Source organism: Phymastichus coffea, unplaced genomic scaffold (assembly GCF_024137745.1).
Source record: "Phymastichus coffea isolate CEN01 unplaced genomic scaffold, Cenicafe_Pcof_1.1 PCOF00002, whole genome shotgun sequence".
Taxonomy (NCBI): Eukaryota; Metazoa; Arthropoda; class Insecta; order Hymenoptera; family Eulophidae; genus Phymastichus; species Phymastichus coffea.
In genome coordinates this window covers 11480074-11500636 of record NW_026706813.1, presented here as the reverse complement: position 1 = coordinate 11500636, position 20563 = coordinate 11480074, and the positions used below count along the sequence as shown (strand labels likewise).

Below are 20563 nucleotides of genomic sequence, written 5' to 3'. Positions count from 1 at the left end.
CGTACGAACTGGAAATGTCCCAGTCCGGGCACGGTAAAGGCAGTGATAGGTCGAGATTCGGTCTTGAGTGGTATCTGGTGATACGCGCTACTGAGGTCGAGCGTGGAGATATAGCGTGTGTTTCGTAAGCGCCTCAATATATCTTGCATAAACGGTAGGGGATACGCATTTGGCTCGGTGACCTTGTTGACCTTCCTAAAGTCTATGCAGAAACGATACGAGCCATCCTTCTTGCCTATCATAACTACGGGGCTCAACCAGCCACTATCCACTGGCTCGATAACCCCTTGGTCTAACATCTTCCTTACCAGTCTATGCATTTCTTGCTCGACCTTGTGTGATACCGGATAGTAGCGCTGTTTGATTGGTTTCGTATCACCGACCCGAATCTCGTGTTCAATGCCTGCCGCACATCCCAAGCCCACAGGGGCTTGCGATAAGGCCTCGTCGATGGTCCTCTGCAATGTCGCCTGTTGAGAGGCTGTCACCTCGGCTAGTCTGATCGTAGCTAATCTCGGACCAGCCTCCAAGCTAGCTACCTCTAGCTCCATCTTGGCTTGTGATTCCTTGAACAGCAACATATTATCGTCGGGGTCAAGTACCGCTCTAAACAATCTGACAAAATTCACTCCTAGAATACATTCCTCGACGAGGGTTGGGAGGATAGCTACCCTCGTCGGCATTGTCATCTCCCCTACGGTGAACGGCAACCAGACATGGCCATCGATCGTCAACTTACGACCATCGGGTAGCCCTGCCGTACCCGCGTGGGTTGTATCTAACCTGACGCCAAGCACAGACGCTATCTGCAGAGCATTACTACACAATTCTGTGGTGGAAGCTCCCGGATCATAGAGAGCCCGTATGTGGAAGTCTCCTATTTTCACCGGTAACCACCAGCGCGTTTCCTGTTCCGGGGAATATTGGGAAACAGTTTCGGCGGCTCCACAGCTCTGCTCCTTGCACACCATAGCGCTAGCCACTGTGCTCTCATTTGGTAAAGTGACGTCACTTGTCGTTCGAACCACCTTGGTTCGGACGATCGGAGTTTCCATAGGGTTACCTTTCGACGGTTTATCTGCCGCTACCCACGCCCCCAAGGGCGTGTGCGATCCATTCGCCACCTCCTCGGCCGGTCCAGGGCTTTAGGCTTAACTCCGTTCACTTTACCGCCACGTTCGTCATTGGCGTCACCAGGGGAGTTCTCGCTCCCGTCGCTTAACACGCTCGCGACTAACGGTGCGGACTGTGTTGGCGAAGGTCGCGAGATCTCGTTAACGGGGTTTGGATTAGGGGATGAAGAAGTGGGGTCAACCCCACCTAACTACTCATTTCCCTTATTGCATTGGGGACAGTACTTCCTGCTGTACCCCAGTAAACCACACTCGATGCATTTGAGTGGCTTAGTGAAATCCCTCTCTCGTCTGCGAGGAGCTTCCGGCTTCTTAGCTCGGTCCTTAGAGGTCAGGTTTTTCCCGGCGAAGTTATTCTTCATCCCTTCCGATATTTCCTTGAGAGATAGTAGCACTTGGCTCAATATATCGGTGGGTGGAGCCTTCTTCTCGCCATCGACCGCCTCTAGGCTCGGACTAGGTGTCGCCCCCGAGGGCGTCGGCGTGTAGACAACCCGGTGCGTCATCTTCTCGAGTACTTTCTCCATACGGTCCAACCTGTCGCTGACCTCCGGCTTATCACTGGACATTGATGCCACCTTGCCCTTGCGGCCCTTGCTTCCATCGGTGCGAGGGTGGTACGCTAACTCCGGGTACAGAGTTGACTGAGGGTCTGGTATCACCTGTTCTACCCTTCGCTGGTGTAAGCTGTTCTGGGCCGCCGTGGCCAGCGCGTTCAGGGTCCGTATGGAGTTCACTTCGGACCTCCGTACTTGACCTTTAATGTCCGGGAGGAGGTTGGCATGTAGCAGGTCCAATTGACTATCAGGCGTCATCTTGAGGTTTAGCCGCTTCATCAGGCCCATCGTGTTAGCGACGAAAACGTTCATTGGTTCGTCGGGGCCCTGATATTGGCTCTGAATCTCCTTCATTAGACGCTGTTGCTGCTGCACGCTGGTCCCAAACCACTCTCTTGCGTCCACCTCGAACTCAGCGTAGGAGAGCCATTCCTCCCTCATCGCCTCGTACCAGGTAAGGGCGGGACCGACGAGTAGCTTTGATACGGCCAGGAGCATCTCGTCTTCCGTGAGTCCTGCGCCACTCTTCAAGTTATCCAGCCTACACAGGAAGGTGTCGATACTTGCATTGCCCTCTCCTGAAAACTTGAGTTGCCATCCTCGGACAATGCGACCAACATCCCTTGTAGTCGACCAGGGGTTTGGTGTCGACTGAGATGACCACGTGCTCGGTGGGTGGTTATTTACTTCAGCATTAACTCCACTGAGTTAATGCTGTTCACCCTCTCCGAAAGGGAGCGTCCGGCGGGGGGTCCTGCTAGTGGCCTCCGTGGGCCTCTGTCCGGATCCAGCTGGAGTACTTTGAGGTAGCCTGGTGTGGTAATGGTAGGTGAAGGTATCCTGAAATGCTACGCTCCTACGCGTGTTCTCTTGGTGTCTCATTTCGCTGGTATTATTCGTATTGTCTTGCTGTACATTGCTGCTGTTGTTGTATATCTGGTCTAATACTTTTGTTAGACTGGACACATTCACTCTTAACGAGTCTAGCAGCTCGAGCTTCTTCTCATTTTCTCTAGACCGGAAAATGAGATCTTGAATCATCACAGCGAATGCCGGCGGGAGTCGGAATTGGCTACCATCATCAGCCGTTATCGTAATATACTTATTACTGCTCGTACTCTCACCGTCGTCCAGGACATTTATGATGTTTATCGCTGTTTCTTGTATTTGCGATATCACTTCTGCAGTCTGCATTAGCTGGACTAGCGGGTGTTCTTCCTGCTCGGATGCTGTGTGTTCCGCGCATAAGGATACTATTAGCTCCGACTGCCCTTTTTGCCGGATTGTTGTGCTGGTTGTCGACTTCTGCGAAATCCGCTGCAGAGTAGTCGCCTAACAACCAGTTCAGCAGTTGTCCAGCTCTCGAGAGCTTGTTCTCGCTTGTTTTAAGCTCCAGGTGTTCGAGGTACTCGATTTCCTCCTCCTGGAGCGTCAACACCCAGTTTTCTATCTCTTTTTGAGTGCAGTCCAGTTTCTTCTGTTAGTTGTCTTGCGGCTAATTTCACGTAAAATTTACACGTTTGCTACGCGTGGTGCGAGTGCGAGTACTGTATTAAAAATCCGTACGCAACTGCCTATTTCAAATGCTCGCGCGCCCCTTCTCTCTCTCTTAATTGTTAGAACTAACGCACGAGTAACAGAATCGCGAACGGATCGATTAATTGAATCGACTACCGTTACATAACTGCTTTATTATTTGCATTTTAAGATTTTACAAAAAATCGTTGCAAATACGAAAATTGATTATAATTCAAAAGTTACTAACTAATTTAAGTAGTTCTGTTTAGGAATTACTTCTACTAATGATAAACTATTGTTATATGTAAAATTTTATTATTATTTTATTGTAAATATTGCGCTATTATATTAACTAATATTATTAGTTAATAAATTTAGACTATACTTGTTGCGATACTTGTACATTAAATTTAAATGATCTATTCCACATCTGTAAATTTTACATGTTTTAGAATTTCATTATTACTGTCTATTCTCTTGTAAATTAGAAAAAATAATTCGCACAATTGCATAAACAGCTCGAAAAGGGCCATCCTGTGTAAATAGGCGGAAAAATCTGTGTATAAATACCCTGATTTTTGCACAGGCAAGCATTCTCTCCTAACATTGCAAAGTGAGCGCTTGAGATTGAATAAACTTGGCTTATACCTAAGTTCTTTCTCTCAAGTGATTCACTTAGCAATTTCTTCCTTATTTAATTTATTGTATTTCCTATTATAATTTACGCTCGAACCTTCTTTGAATCATTTCGACCTTTTTTCTTATAAATTATTAAATTTATTGTAATAAGAGTCGAAAGCGGTATAATTAGTAGGTCGAAGCGATTCCAAATCGTTATTGATTAACAGGTGCTAGCCTGGTCGAGCTATAGTTTGGTGGATAAAAGGGGGATAAAGCTTCTAATTTTTCCAAGCCATGATTTATATGATATGTAACGTTTTGCGGGGTACTAGCTTCTGACCGGGCGACACTACTCGTTGACTTTATGAAAGGTGTAATATTCCGAGATGTTAACCCGCCCCCGATATCTTCTAGTCGCTTTTTTATCATTTTGGTGCATGCGAAATAATTTTTTTCGAATTTTGCCTTTTCATCTTCTTGCATTTCAAGTGGTTCATTTTGGCCATTTTCATCAACTGTCCTAGATGCGAGCTGTATTTCTAATTGGATTTTTTCAAATTTCTGTAAAAGTTCATCTAATTTTGATAAGCGAGTCTCACAATCATGGAAATCACCTTCATCATTTTGTTAAAAAAATGTACGTATACGCGTGACGCTCGCTTTGATCGTGTCGCGAAGATGCTTCAGGCTTTTGAGTTTTTCGACACTCATTTTTTCAAAAAGGTTTTCGAAATAGAATCAAAGATAAAGACTGAAAGAGAGGGAATCTTTAGAGAGTAAAGAGATTTTCTAGCTTACTTGCTTCCTAGTTGAATTTATATGATGTCCCTCTATTGATGGATAACTTGCTTGGTCCACTTGTGACTGCTCTTTGCTTGAGATGTCCACAGCGCTGAATAATTAAGTAGGCCGAGGGCTGCTTCCCTGTAGCGGGCGTCCGTGCGGTTCTATAAGTCCAAACGTTGTATTACGTATGATGGCACTGTTCCACCGGCTGCTTAAGTCGTCCGAGTGGCTGCGTCGTGTCGATATTTTGTAATGATTTTTTGACCATGTAATGATATTATTTCAACGGCTGTTTTTGTCCGAATGACTGCTTCGTATCGATGAATGATGTAGATGTACTGTGTAGTGACTAATATGCTGTAATAGAGGCACGTATGCTTTGTGTTTGTCGACTATTTTTAAGTCGAACGAGAATTGATTTTTTAAGAATCACAGCACATAACATTTGAATTCGGTTTCTTCTTGTTCACTGATTTTTAATATCCGGCTCGAAGGACCATGTTGTTTGTTGAGCGGAAATCTAATTTTTTGAAATATTATTTTTATTTATTCCGCGAGCCGTACGTTAATATTAATGATGAACGGACGAGGTAGAGGATAAGATATAGTAAAAATAACACAATTTAATCTAAAACTCTATTTAATAAAGGGAAAGTAAAAAAAAATATATAACTGAACAGTGAAAATGTATAAGAGAGTAGAGCAGACATGCTGCGGTTCTTGCTCTGTAAATGCTTGGAGAGAATCTAGTTACGAGATCTGTCCGGAAAGTATTGGACCTACCTTTATATTTTCGTGCTAGCGTTATTCTTTATCATTTGGTGGGTGGCATCCTTCAAAGTAATCCCCACTTGATTGAATAACATGGTTCCACTTTTCAAAACAGTCCTGGAACTCACTTTTACGGATAGCCTTAAGTACAGTCGTCGCATTGTTTTCAACCGTTGTTTTGTCATCGAATCGGTGTTCTTTGAGTGGTTTTTTTAGTTTTGGAAACAGCCAAAAGTCACAAGGGGCTATGTCGGGACTGTATGGAGGTTGTCGCAGCAATGCGATATTATGTTTGCTCAAAAACTGCTGCACTAGATTGGATGAATGCGCTAGCGCATTATCGTGATGGAGAAGCCAGTCACCACTTTCCCAAAAGTGTGGCCGTTTTCTTCTTACTGCATCACGCAAACCTTTCAAAATTTGTACGTAGTGTTCTTTATCGATTGTCTGACCTGTTGGTGCATATTCGTGATGTACAATACCTTCACAATCGAAAAAAACAATCAACATTGACTTAACATTGCTCCGACTTTGACGTGCTTTTTTTGGTCTTGGCGATTCAGAATGCTTCCATGTGAAGATTGTTGTTTTGTTTCAGGATCATAACCATAAACCCATGATTCATCACCTGTAATAACTTTTCTAAGCATATTATCATCATTATTGACCATTTCGAGATTGTCCAGAGCGATTTCTAAGCGAATGTTTTTCTGCTCTGCTGTGAGCAATTTTGGGATGAATTTCGCACACACGCGTTTCATTCCTAAATTTTCGGTTAAAATTTAAGAAATGATAGTTTTTGGTATCCAAAGATCTTCTTCTAGTTCTCGTACAGTCATACGACGATCTTATTCGATTGCAAGTCGCACCCGCTCAATATTATCTGCGGTTTTTGTCGTCGAAGGTCGGTCGGAACGAGAATCACTATCGACAGAAGTGCGACCATCTTTGAACCGCTTATACCACTCTTTTATTCGTGTTTTGCTCATACACTCGCTTCCGAAGGCCTTTTGCATCATTTCAATAGTTGCCGAACTCATTTTTCCGAGTTGAAAGCTAAATTTGATGCAAATTCGTTGATCTTGTTTTTCATTCATTTTTTACAATATCAAAATCCGACGAACGCGAAAAAGGCACTGTAAACAAAAACACGCTGCGCATGAACTATACGTCTGGCAAGTGTCAGTAAGTAACCAATAGATTTGTGAGCCTTTACTGTTGACGTTTTTGTTCGGTAGAGGTCGCTCGAACACTATGGCGCAAAGATATAAAAGTAGGCCCGATACTTTCCGGACAGACCTCATATTGTCTGTCGCAGTAGACTCGATGATAGTTTAGTGGGTGTTTTTAGCTTATGAATTTTCTGAAAATTCATTTGAGGTAGGCGGTCACAATCGAGGATGTATTTGTTGGAAAGGGAAACGGTCAGTTTGGCACAAAAATTATTAGTTGTGATACTGTGGAGACCTTTTTTTTATAGTGGGTATCAAACGTCCGGAGTGACGAGGACTCGATTGTCATAAACAGCTGTACAACATGTGCTGTACACTTGAGAGGGATTAGAATACTCTAATCCTAGGCCAAACATAAACTATACAGATAGTTACAAACAATTTAACTAAAAATTATTAGTCGAACGTGACTAAACATACTTTTAGAAGAGAACAGTTTTTTTTTGTTAATACACCTATTGATATATCTATGATCATAAGGTTACCATTTTGAGATGATATGGTCCTACAAAAATGTAGATTTATGTTACTAACTGATTCAGATGTATGTAACTGAATTAAAAAAAATATATATTTATTCTTCATTGAATGGTTATATTAATATTTTGATTGTATAGAAAAATTGTACGTAATTTTTGCTAACTAGTTAAACAATCATTTCTGTAAAAACCGCATTACAACATTACGCAGATTTTATTTTTACTGATCTTATTTTTTTAAGATAAACTAAATTGCACGGAATGATTAACGAGATTTGCTATCTTTACCGATGACGCACAGTTATTTTATAACTTTTTCAAGTTGATTTTTCCGATTTCTTGCTGAATTCCTTCATTCGATTTTATGACTCAAATTGAAATATTTTTAGACATTACTTTGCTTTTTTCTAAGCGTGAAGTCATTTATAAAACGTTAAAATTTATTTATCAATAAATCATAATAATTAATAAAAAACATAAGTCAATAATTAATTTATATATTCTACTACAAGAGGTACTTGCTAGATAATATAGAATCTACTATATAATTATTAAGACAATAAAAAAATAAAAAATCTGACAAGATGTAAGATCGGACCTAGATCTTCCAGATTATTGGATCCCTTATTGCTTTGCTATTAACTACTGTTACTATAAGTACAATTTTTGCAATCGAATGCCTATTTATCTATTATATATTTACGTTATCTTAATATTTTAAATAATATATACCTTACACAAATTTTATTATCCCTTTATCGATTAGTTTTTATGTATTTTGTGCTATAAAAGAGAACGCAAAACAATTGTAACAGAGATTCTGTATTCTACCCTGTAACACTACGCACCTCTTTCGATCAATAAATATTATAAATCTATTTCTATAATAACTTATTTGAGAGTTATACCTAATCCACGTCCATCTCTGTGTTCTGAGGTACGAGTTTCTGGACCAGTTAAACTGCAGGTAAATTATTTAATTATTACTTATTCACTAGGTAATTTAGATACGTTGCCGCCCTGCTTTCGTTTGAGTCTCGCACCCGTGGTAAAGCGTTTACGTTTGACCGAAAAGAGACAGTCGCGTTTGTGTAATTCTTGTCAATTTGTGGCCGTTACGTGAGACGTAATAATTGGGGACCCCTTTGGTTAAATTTTTTTAACGAAAAGCAGGATTAGACAAAAGTAATTTTTTTTTTTTTCAAACATAGCTACGGGAGCCGATTTAAGAGACAAACGAAATGAGGAAGCACTATTAATATTAAGAAACTGCATAGGAAAAGTAGATCCGAATTTTATAACTAGTAGAGAACCAACATTACTAGAATGTATAAAATTTTTGGACGCTCTTCAAGATTTAGGTTTCGAATTAGAAGGCAAAAAACAACAAATAGAAAAATTAATAATAATTTTAGAACATTATATAAATGAATAATTAATAAGGAATTCATGTCAAGATCCACTTTTACTACTCATTGTAGAAGAATTAACAAAACGTAATATAAGTCCAAAAGAAATTTTAGTCGCAGTAAATCGTACTGACAAACTAGTACAATTCGAAAATAAATTTGAGCCAATAATTGAATCAAACGCGGAAATAACGGAAGACGAGTGAAGGGAATATTTCCAAGCTTTGACGAACTTGACAATTGACAATGATAACGAAGACGAAATAGATGAAATAAGAAACGAAATTCCTATTAAAAACTATAAAAACGGTAAATTTTTAATACCAAAAATCGCTGAAAAAAGTCAAAACGAGAAAAGTAGCAATTCAGAATACTTTACGCCAAAGTCAACAAGCAGATCATTTGCCAGCACAAAACCGATTTATCATTCAACTCCACAAGAAGTAACCCGTACAGTACAAAATTCAACAATTAGCCCATTGAGAAATGTAGGTTTGAAAGATATCGTAGATTTCATTCCTAAATACGATGGATACTGCATTCCACTACATGACTTTCTCGACGGTTGTTGGGAAGCTTATAATGTTATTCCACCCAGAAATGAAGCGGATCTAGCAAGATTAGTTAAAATGAGATTATACGGGGATGCATTAAAACGTATGCGTGCAAAATATTTTGAGACAATTAGCGAGATTAAAATGTATTTAGATCACCTTTTCAGATCAGACAAATCTTTCAACTAATTATCAGTTGAGCTGGCTATGCTCAAGTAAAAAGCCTCAGAAAATGTAGTAAAATTCTCAAACAGAGTTAAAACGGTAGCGCGAGAATTAGTAAGCACAGCAGTGCACGAAAAAAGATATGATGTTGGATTCTTAAATCAATTAGAAGAGGATAAAGTGAAGTTTTTCATCCGCGGCTTTCACTGGGTGATTAAAGAGCGAATGAAACATGCAAAAAATCTCGAAGAAGCAACAGCAAAAGCCGTAGAGATTGAACGCGATTTTGCAACACAGGAACCCAACGGTCTCAACCAGACAGGAAAAGTATTTGCAGAAGCAAAAAAAGAATTAGCAAACATCAAAAGTGTAAAAGTAGTAAAAACCGCTAACTCGAAAGTATGTCAAATTTGTAAGTTGTCAAATCATTTAGCAGATACGTGTTTTTACTGTAACAATGGCAGTGTAACTTTTAGAAATGAAAGATTCAATAGTAACGAAGGCCGAAAGCAACTGAATAGCCAAAATTCAGCCAATAGAGAAAGAATGAACCAGCAAGTAGCTCCGCCTCAAGCAAATCAGAATACCAGGGAAATTTTAATTCTAATAATCGCGGACCAGGAAATCCAAACAGAGATCCGACTATTTGTAATTATTGCGGTATTAAAGGTCACTGGAAAATAAGATGTAACAAAAGAATTTTTAACGAACAAAAGAAACAACAACAGGGAAACGCCGGTGGTTTCCAGGTTAAAGGCACGACCGGGGAAACAACCAGCCAAACGGAGCGCCGAGATGAAGTAAGAATACAAAGAAATTAGCTGTAACGCAAAGACTGGTATTGCTAAACTTGAATAGTAAGTCACCAACTTTCATTTTAAAAGATAAAAATCAAAATATCAGTCTTTGTATGATGCTAGACACTGGTGCTGGACCATCTCTACTGAAATGGTCTAAGAAACTAAACGAAGCATATCTGAATAAATTGAATATTTTAGAGTTACGAGGTATTACACATAACAGTGTAGTAATATTAGGAAAATAAATATTACAATAAAAGATTTAGAATTCGAATTTTATATGATACCCGATGATTTACCTGTTGAAGAAGACGGACTAATCGGCAGTGAATTTTTGCGTAAATTTAACGCTAAAATAGATTGTAAAAACAATAATTTAAAAATCGCTGATAAAGTATTCTCTTTATCCACAAACAATACAACTACTGATAATCAATATACAACATCGCAAGATGATAATAGTTATTCAAATTCAGTAGCAAACTGCAAAACTTATGCTGGAGTAGTTAGAAATCAAGTAAAAATTTGTAACAATTTAGACATTTTTTTAAGAAGCGTTCCCAATAATAAAAAAAGCGATGAAGAATCAAAGATAGATTTTAAACCAGATAAAAACTATGTCAGGAAAATTAGACAGAGCGGTTACGAAGCCAATCGTTCAAATAAAATTGGAGTAAATTTGCGAAAATGCGAAATTTGTAAATTGCCATACAAAAAATCTGAGATTTGTAATTCCGAAATTGGACTGGAAAAAGCTAGTGAAGTTAAAATTAGTGAACCTGAAATCTGTACATCCGAAATTACAAATTCGAATATTGAAAATTGTAAAAAATCAGAAATTAGAAAAAACCAAAGTACGTATTCAGTTTGTAATTTAGCATTAGCTAACAAAGAATACGGGAGTGCACGCCCAAGTTCCGCGAAAGCTAATTCGTTATTTATTCAGAATAGTATAACAAGTAGGGCTGAGCAAAGCCATAATGAAATCATCCTCCATAAAAATTTCGTAGATGATAAAATTCACCCCACGAAATTCTCAATGACAGAAAATAAATTGAGTATACAGCCATACTATAAGTTAAAAATTAGAGAAAGTAGTAGCAACGATCGCAAAAAGGTAGACTGTTACGATAATACTGACGAAACTACCCTATTGGAAATGGTTAATAAAGGTATTAATGTATTAAATAATACGAATTCTTACACAAGTAATAAACCATATTCAGTGAGTAACTTTTTATGAGTAATTAATTCTACAACCATTGAAACATTGGACAAAATCAGAGATAAAGAATACATTAAAGAATTATTAGAGGAAGTGGCACAATTAGCCGAAAAATATAAAACTATTAGCCACCTTCAAAGGTCCAATAAACAACGAATAGTTTTACAACTTTTGGTCGCCGTAAAGTTTTTATTGAAGGGGAAGACACGAATACCTCCTACTATCAACGAACACGTGCGGATAGCCAAAATAAGTATGAATCAGAATACGGAAAATAGGGCATCAAGAGTAATCGGCATGTCACAACTAGATCATTTGAATTTAGTCGAAAAGGAACATATAGTTGACATAATAAATAAATTCAATGAGAGATATCACTTACCTGGAGACAAATCAGAATATACTAATCTACTCCAACACGAAATTCCATTAACATTGAAGGTACCTATCCGCATAAAACCTTTTAGACAACCCCCGGAGTTAAGAAAAGAAATTGATGCTCAAGTTTTAAATATGCTCGACCAAGGTATAATTGAAAGGTCTTTTAGTCCTTACTCGTCTCCAATATTTTGCGTAGACAAGAAAAGGAATGCTGAAGGCATAATCCAGAAAAGACCAGTAATAGACTTCTGCGCAGTAAATACACTGATTCCGGATTACAATTTTCCAGTGCCGAATGTAGACGATCAGTTAGATGCGTTAGGAGGATCCACAATATACTCGGTCTTTGACCTTTATTCAGGATATCATCAATGCCTAGTTAAAAAGGAGGACAAGCAGGTGACAGCAGTTCAATGCGACCAAGGCCTTTTCCAATTTACAAGGTCGGCCTTTCGGATTGAAAACAAGCGCGCCGATCTTTCTATCATTAATTCACCTTTTAACGACAGGAATGAAAGGAGTAGTAACCTTCTTCGATGATATTTGCGTACATAGTAAAACTATTGAGGAACACTGTGAGAGCATCATTGAATTAATGGAACGTCTAAGAAAAGCGAATTTAGTATTAAATCCGGAAAAATGCGAATATTTTAAATCAGAGGTAGTATACCTAGGATCTGTAATCTCGAAAGACGGTTTACTACCTCACAATGATAAAATTTTAGCCGTCCAACAATTTCCCACGCCAAGAAATCCAAGGAATATTAAACAATTTATCGGCCTGTGTAGTTACTACAGACGATTCATTAACAAATTTCCCGACATCGCGCAACCCTTAAATAAACTGTTAAGAAAAGATTAGCAATTTATATGGGAAGAAGAGCAGCAGAAAGCCTTTGAACTGCTAAAACGCAAATTGTGTGAGCCACCTATATTGGTTCACTCAAACTTTGAAAAACCATTTATTTTAACAACAGATGCTAGTGGATACTATGTAGGATGCGTTTTATCTCAAAACCAAGATGAGAACGACGTTGATAAGCCAGTAGCTTATGCATCACGAGCGTTAAATGATGCAGAAAGACGTTACAGCACTTTCGAAAAAGAAATGTTAGCAATTGTTTTTGAAATTCTTAAATTTCGACCGTACTTATATGCAAAAAAATTTACCGTTATTACTGATCATAAACCTCTAGTTGGATTAAGATCGCACAAAGATCTCAACTCACGAGTAACTAGAATGAGACTGAAGGTAGCAGATTTTCAATATGAAATTAATTATAAACCCGGAGCTACAAATATAAATGCAGATGTTTTATCACGTAACCCGATAGAATTACATATATTAGATCCGCAATTAATTTAAGAACCAATCAATATAGTAAAAGGATTAGAAGCAAATGATGATAAAGTACCGGAACCGGAAGGGATGATCACACGATCGCGCACTGGACAAAAGCCTAGCACTAAATACGAAGAAGCTATAAGCGCACTGAAACCTAATAAACAGAAAAAGAGACGAGACCAAAGTGCCACTGAGGTAACAACAAAACAAAAAACACCACTAGCAACACACCATGTACGCAACAAGTCGAGAAACAAGGTACAGATGTACAAAGCAAGGGGACAGGTGTACCATTAAAAACTAGTTTAGAAACCATCAAAGAAGAAGACGAATACGAATCAAACGAAACTAAGATAGACGCAACAGAGGAGATCGTAAATAATGAGAATGAAATAGAAAATAAATTACCTGAAAGCAACATCATTTATTGTCGCGAAAAATTGTTTATGAGAAAAGATAATTATTTGTATTTTGTCAATGATAAAGGAGAACCTTTTGATGAAGGAGCTCGTCTTTTAAAAGAAGTAAATAAATTACCAAGATTAGAAAATTTAAATGTAGGATATCCTAAAATAATTAAATTTGGGAAAAGATATCACTTAGTAATGCCGCTAAGGTGCGAAAAACGAGAAAGCATCGAGGATATAATTATTATGCTAAAAGCATTACTCATGAATTTAGGAAACATTATTGATGAAAACAAGATAGTCACCTTTAGCTTAGCCAAAAGTGAAAGCATAGAGAACGTGTTATTCAGTAAAATTATTAACTGTATACGAGATAAGCTTGGAAAACTAAATGTCAAGGTCATAGTATGCACCGGACAGGTAAAACATCCCCTACTTAATGAGAGAACAGAGATTATACAAGAAGCACATTGTTCAGCAGTCGGAGGACACGCGGGAGTTAATAAAACATTTAATCGTATTCGACACAAATCGAACTAAGAACATCTTAAAGAGGACGTACTTAGTTTCATACAACAATGTGTTGATTGCCAAACAAAAAAATTAGTACGTGAAAAAACTAAACAGAAGATGTCATCACCGATTCTCCGCCAATACCATTTTTCAAAACTACAATGGATATTGTGGGACCGATGCCAACGACCAAACTAAGTAATCGTTATTGCTTAACATTTCAGTGCATGTTTACACGTTTCGCTATAGGTATTCCAATACCTGATCAAACGGCTATTACTATAGCAGATGCTTTTATTAAACGCGTAGTCTGTGTTTTCGGAGCACCAAACGGCTTGCTTACCGATTGCGGGCAAAATTTTTTGTCACAATTAATGAAAAGAGTTGCTAAAAGATTTCGTATTAAACAATTTCGCACAAGCGCTTTTCATCCTGAATAAAACGGATTAAAAGAAAGACAACACTCCTCATTAAACGAATTTTTAAAAGTTTTTACAAATAAGTTTGAAGATTGGGATGAATTTGTAGAAATGGCAATGTTCAATTATAACACTAGCAGACATGAGGCTACGCATTATACTCCATATGAACTCATGTTTGCAAGAGTTGCACGAGTACCATCAGCAACTCCGCCAGAACCGGAAGATCTTGTGCCTACTTATGCCGATTATATATCACAACTAATTAACCATTTGAATGCTTTGCACCAAATTGCTCGTGAAAAAATTACACTTGCAAAAATTAAGTCAAAACATTATTACGACAAAAAAATCAATCCCAGAGAAATTAAGGTAAACGATTATGTTTGGCTTTTAGGTGGCCCCGAACCAAAAAAATTCGATGACCAATATTCTGATCCATATCTGGTATCGGAAGTATGGCCCAACGGAAATGTACGAATTGAGATCGGCAAAAACCGCAGCAAAATTGTACATATGAACCGTTTACGCATATCGCATATAAGGCCAACCGAATAATCGTGTCTAAAATTTAATAAACAATCGCACAGATTGCATGTTCTGATTAAGATCTATTAAGGAATAACTTAAATTTATTGTTTGCAGATGATGAATCTTCTAATTTGTCTACTGCTCGTGGAACTTGTCACCAAGGCGACGGCCTTCATTGCTTATGATTGTGCGCAAAAGTTCGCAAATATTATATATTTTTCTTTAGTAGATATTGCAGACTGCGAACTGCCACCACCAATCGTCAATTTTACGCGGATCGAAGTATCACTATTGCAACTCAATGAATATTCGTCGGTCCAAGTGCGCTATTGCAAAATAGAAATAGATATGGACGCTAAGACATGCGGCTATAATAATCATAATATGGAAGTTGGATTAGGAAGAATAAAATACCTACGCGAAAAATCAAGAGACGAATGTAAACCTGGCACCATAGGAGAAGAAATATTTCTAAGAAGATTAAATGTAGTGTGGAGTGGTGGTTTCTTGCCTTTTGAAAATTAGAGACTTTATAGTGCTTCGAAGTTTTTCTCATTCAAACATATATATGTGAAAAATTACTGGGTGTTTAGTACGTAGTACTTATTGTAACTCATTATGTGCAAAGTATAAGTATATTATCTTGATGTACGCAATTTCAAATAGGCAGGTGCAACTTGCGAGCGCCCTGCGTCGCTGGTTTTCAGGGGCTGGCATGTTACGTCAAGGACGAGTCAGACTATTTTATGGCGGTAAAATTTGAATTTTTTATGGAAGGGGAGTTCCCGTAATTAAAAGCAATAGTCATTTAATAGCTGACTTTAATCTCAGTGACGCAATTACCCGTTCTGGGATTAACCCTTTATCGATTAGTTTTTATGTATTTTGTGCTATAAAAGAGAACGCAAAACAATTGTAACAGAGACTCTGTATTTTACTCTGTGACACTACGCACCTTCTGTAATTCGATCAATAAATATTATAAATCTATTTCTATAATAACTTATTTGAGAGTTATACCTAATCCATGTCCATCTCTGGGTTCTGAGGTACGAGTTTCTGGACCAGTTAAACTGCAGGTAAATTATTTAATTATTACTTATTCACTAGGTATTTTAGATACGTTGCCGCCCTGCTTTCGTTTGAGTCTCACACCCGTGGTAAAGCGCTTACGCGTTGACCGAAAAGAGACAGTCGCGTTTGAGTAATTCTTGTCAATTCGCGGCCGTTACGTGAGACGTAACATAAACTTCAAAATAAAAACATACATCGATAGATTATCACGATAAAATATTGTACAGTGACTTCGGTTTTATAATATATTAAAATATATTTTTTAATACACTAACTGTGTTAAACAATAACCGTGTGAAAGTCTACCGAAGTCATTTACATTGTAAAAAATATGATTATAGAAAAGAATAATCATTTCGAAACTTATATTCCACTTTTTATCGTGTTTTTTATACTGTTGGATAATGATTTTTGAATACAGAACTTCGGATAATAATTGTGAAATTATTTAACAATTATGAGTATCGATGTAACTATTTAATTATCAATAAATATCATCGGCAGCTATGTGTCATATTAAATTTAAGGCATATTTTATTTTGGAATTTTTCGTTTCGTCAATAGTAGTTTTGATCTATATTGGTGCATTAAAATGAACATGACTGGAAGACTTAAAAGATAAATGTAAAAGCGTATAAAAGCGCACTAGACATCACTAGTTATTAAAAATATTTTTTCACAGTGTTTATGATATACAAACACGTGTTATAACACAAAAACTTACATATTTTAAAAGACTATTGGAGTTTAATAAACGACGTTATTGAAGCGCCCTATTTTAATAGACATAAGTAATTTTGTACATATCTAAAAAGACAATATTGTACATTGAACCAATTTGTTTAAGTCTATTATCATTAAATCGTTGAATGACGTCAATTATTCCATTTGTATAGTCCATTTTTTATAATCTAAATTTTGTAATATCAGACTTGCGACGGTGATTGCATTTTTTAAATAATAGATTGCACATAATAAAATTCGTCTAAAATGTATCATATTAGTTTATGTTTATTTTTACAATTAAAAAAAATAAATCCATAAACACCAAATAGGCTTTACATCGCAACATATGGCAGAAAAATGATACTCACTCTAACAAACGCTAGTAGCGAAGGGATAAATTATGCGTCCAATAATCTAAAATCTCCGGGTTCGATCCTCGATCGAATCAGATTTTTTCTTCAGATTGTTTTTTCAGACGTTTTCTAAATAACATCATTCCTAAAAAAATTACGTCTGAACATCTTACGATATAATTAAAATTCTTTAAAATTCGACATAAAATAACGTCAGTTAAAGATGTCATTTTTTCATCGATCGTCTTCGTAAGGTTTGGTGGCTCGTAATAAAATAAAATTATTGTTATAAGAAAAAAAATAAACTCTAATATCAACTGTAATATCTTTATAAGTTTTTACTGCCTTTCTTAAAATTCAAATTATTAGAAACATAAAAATTTATAAATGAAATATAGTTTAAATATGTTTATCTAAAGTTATTTATTACGATGCGGCAAGAGAGTAAACAGTGAATAATTCGAATTAAATTTGAGTAATTTTTCTTTTATTTCTTATTCTATTAGTTTTAGAAATTAAAATAAACAAAGTATTAATTACAGATTCGGATTTACAGTGGATGAAACACTATTTCGAAAATTCTTATTGGATACATTGTAAAGAAAAAAATTTTTTTCCAGATTTTCAATAGTTTATAAAATTAAATAATAGGGTTTTCAGCTATAGTTTAAATTAATATATTAATGAATATCAGTAAGAGGAATTAGTTTACATAAGTTCTAATATGACAAAAAAATCTACTTGAAAAATTACTGACAACAATATTAAATAACAATTAGATAGATATAATTCCATATGTTTCTAAAATAAGTATTTTACTTTTGTATTTACTTTTTTAATATATAATTAACAGATTTTAAATTATCTTAGGAATAGTTATTTTATCGATATTTATTTCATTTGTTTTATTTTGGTGGAAATTGACAACTTCCCGATATAATAAAATTAATAGACAGAAAAATTATATTTGTTCTTTTGTAATGAGCAATACGAAAAAAAAAATTATAATAAAATAAGTGAGCTGTTATCTATTATTACATGAATTAAAATTGTAACTGACCTTGAATAAGTTAGCGAGAAGTGCAATAGAGGATTTGATTATGATAGCAAAAGATACTCAACTATATAATCTTTAAACATAGGTTATCGTAATAAAAGTTAATAACTGAAAGAAGTAATCAATTTTGTATTGCCTAGTATAGTTTTTGCGTTTTGCTATTTGGGTGTATAATCACAGCAAATGACACATCAGCTCAACCAATGCACGGTGCAAGTAACCGAATGACAGAGACAGCATCAAAACTCATATAAGCGCAAGCGCAACCTCGACTGCACATCAGCTACTAGTTTAACGTATGAGCTTGATCAACTCATCTTCGTCAATGAACACTTCGACACACTTGTTCTTCCGCATTATCGCAAGCCATATAGATAAAAAAATAATTTTTTATTTTTATTTCATGTAATAAGCTTATATCTAGTTAGCACACGTAACGTTTTAATTAATGTATATCACTTCTCTATTCGATCAAAATATGTATGTATGTAGGTAATATGGAAAAGTAAATACGGTTCTTTCTATGAAGATTAGCTGCATTAATTTGTTTAATTATTTAGTATTATTATTATTATTATTATTATTATTATTATTATTATTATTATTATTATTATTATTATAATTATTATTTGGTTGAAATTAAATATAATTATTTTATATACTTTTAGTTATAGATGAAATCGAGGGAACGACAAAGTTATTTCAATTGATGCTGTCAAAGGTTGGAATAGCATGTGTGCGTGTTGCTTTATTACAGAGGAAGCTAGTGCTTTTGTTCTTTCAAATTGTTCTAACTGTCGAGTTTCAGTTACACTATTATGCCTGAAATGAGAATAGAAGATTGAAAATATTATGTCTATGTTTTTTTTTAGAAATCAGGAAATTATATAACAGTAATAGAAGCAATATTAATTACAAAAATTTTTGATTTATCTTATTGGCCGAGTGAAATGCGAATAAACATAAACTGTTAAATTGTTTTATTGTCATACAACAAAATTTATTTGTATGTCAAAAACTAAATCGGATTACCCAGCACTAGTATATAATGTTTTAGAACATTGTTGATTATCTGTACATTTTTCAAAAATATTTACTTTAAGTTATCGCAAAGATGAGGAGGATAAATCCAAAAATCGAAATCAGACTGAAATATATTGCTAATTTCAATTAATTATAAAATAAAACTTTCTTTTATTTTTCTTTTCTTATATTTTTTCTTTCTAATGTTTCAATTGTAAAATGAGAGGCGCTCTTATGTTTCTAAGTAACCTTTACATAAACGTGGGTGACAAAATTTAATTCAGTCACGATCAAATTATTTATTATTATCAATAAATTACTATAGATAGCCAATCCTGTAAATACTACCCCACTAGAAATAAATATATTAATTTTGTATAAAATGTGTACGAATTTTATACAAGTATATATACACAATCTGTAAAATACTTCTATAATACTTGTATATATTTAAAATTATATATATAAAATCCGTTCATATTTTTCCGACAAAATGTTTACAAAATTTGTATAGTACATGTTTGGTACAAGACTCGTACAAGTTCTGTATAGATTTTATATAAAACTTACAGGACATTTTATAAATTTCGTACTCCATAAATCGACTATTTTCCTAAAAATTGAATAAATAAATAATACACATATATCATGAATAAAATAACGTAGGCATCTTCTATAAAAAATAAATTATATACGAAAAATGAAAAAAAATAAAAGCACATAACCGATCTGATTAAGACTTAAACCCGAGACCTTCATGTTACCAGATTTATATTTTATTACTTTATTACCTTATTACCGACTGTTACGGTACTTACTAATTATAATCTATTTTACATATGATTTGAAAATTGCTCTTAATATTCAACAATTAGTATTTGTAAATATACGATTTGGAATCAAACAATATAACTAAGTTATGACTTCTATATAAAATTCTGTTATTTTTTACAAACCTATAGGAAAGAATGGACTATCTATCATAAATCTAGACTACCTTAATTCTAATGAATCTGCAAATCAGGAAATTTTTTGGCTATCTATTTGTCAGTTTTCTAATTACAAAAGCTTCTGATTTCATTTTTACTAAATCATTTTTTAATACTGACATTTTCATTTCACAAGAAAACTAATTAAAAAACCGGGATTTGACAAAGGTAAAGGATTCCTCAAATAAAATTATTCTGAAATTCGTATAAAATCATAAAATTATTTTATTTAGTATATAAATTTACTATTTATTTACTATGTAAATTTTTATTTACTCTTGAAAAGAAACTTGCTTAAAAGTTGAAGTCATTTAGAATAGAACAAAATTTATTTGAAATTTGAAGTCTATTTCTCTTTTATATTTTTACTTGTATTTTATTTTTTATTAAGATATCTTGTATTCCTTTATATTTTTTTATTAAATGTATTATAATTTATTATTTACGACAGCCAATCAATAATATGTAAAAATAAATGATAAATTTAATAAGATA

The 20563-nt window shown here is 35.2% G+C and overlaps 1 protein-coding gene across 2 annotated transcripts in view; it reads right to left on the bottom strand.

Moving 5' to 3' along the window:
• The window catches only part of LOC131663821 (glutamine synthetase 2 cytoplasmic-like), a 174055-nt gene extending 155695 nt beyond the window's left edge, over nucleotides 1-18360 (bottom strand). The window contains exon 1 of one of the 2 annotated variants that reach the window (XM_058934507.1): nucleotides 18060-18360. The gene's annotated coding sequence lies outside the window, so the exon portion shown is untranslated. Of the gene's footprint in view, nucleotides 1-17014; nucleotides 17131-18059 lie in introns of those variants that run through there. The other variant, XM_058934517.1, reaches the window with a different exon arrangement.
• Between the last annotated feature and the right edge of the window lie 2203 nt (nucleotides 18361-20563).